We start from the raw sequence: 589 nt of genomic DNA, 5'->3' as shown, positions 1-589 counted from the left end.
TTTTTTCTAAAAGCGAAATACACAATTTAATGCATAGATTTATGACACCTAAATGCTAGAGTCGAGTCAAGTTCTCCCAAATTAGGCAATACATACTGATATTCATTTCAAGTGCATTCAAAAGAAGCCAAACAATTACAATGACTGCACAGGAAGATTTCGCAACAAATTTTAGGTTTGTATGATGTGACTTGTGGAGTTGTATACAAAGCTTTCCGAACGGTTCACATGGCATCACGAAGATGAAAATTATTAATTATTGAGAGTTTGCTGAATGCAGGTCAATGTCATCTCCGTCGTCGGCACTGTTATTTTGCAATTCAATTCATTTTATTCACATTTTATTTACATACCAATCGCTCAAAATAACACATATTACATTTTTAACCGCCTGAACTTTTAAGCCTAATAATCAAACACTCGTTGCATTATAATCATGTTTTTGAACCCACTCATGAAGATTTTGTGTGATTATAATGTTATATTTAAAGAAAATATGCATGTTATAACATATCAAATTTAGTAAAAATAGAACTCATTGCAGTCAAAGATGCACACAAAATTGAATTCTAGCTTGGATCCAAAACAA

At 31.7% G+C, this 589-nt stretch overlaps 1 protein-coding gene across 1 annotated transcript in view; it reads right to left on the bottom strand.

The window, feature by feature from the left end:
• Positions 1–282: 282 nt before the first annotated feature.
• Positions 283–589, bottom strand: part of LOC110019537 — a 15,244-nt gene continuing 14,937 nt past the window's right edge. The window contains exon 9 of the transcript XR_002293462.1: positions 283–305. The gene's annotated coding sequence lies outside the window, so the exon portion shown is untranslated. The remainder of the gene's footprint in view (positions 306–589) is intronic.

This window comes from Phalaenopsis equestris, unplaced genomic scaffold (genome assembly GCF_001263595.1).
Source record: "Phalaenopsis equestris unplaced genomic scaffold, ASM126359v1 Scaffold000061, whole genome shotgun sequence".
NCBI lineage: Eukaryota > Viridiplantae > Streptophyta > Magnoliopsida > Asparagales > Orchidaceae > Phalaenopsis > Phalaenopsis equestris.
This window is presented reverse-complemented; position numbering and strand designations above follow the sequence as displayed.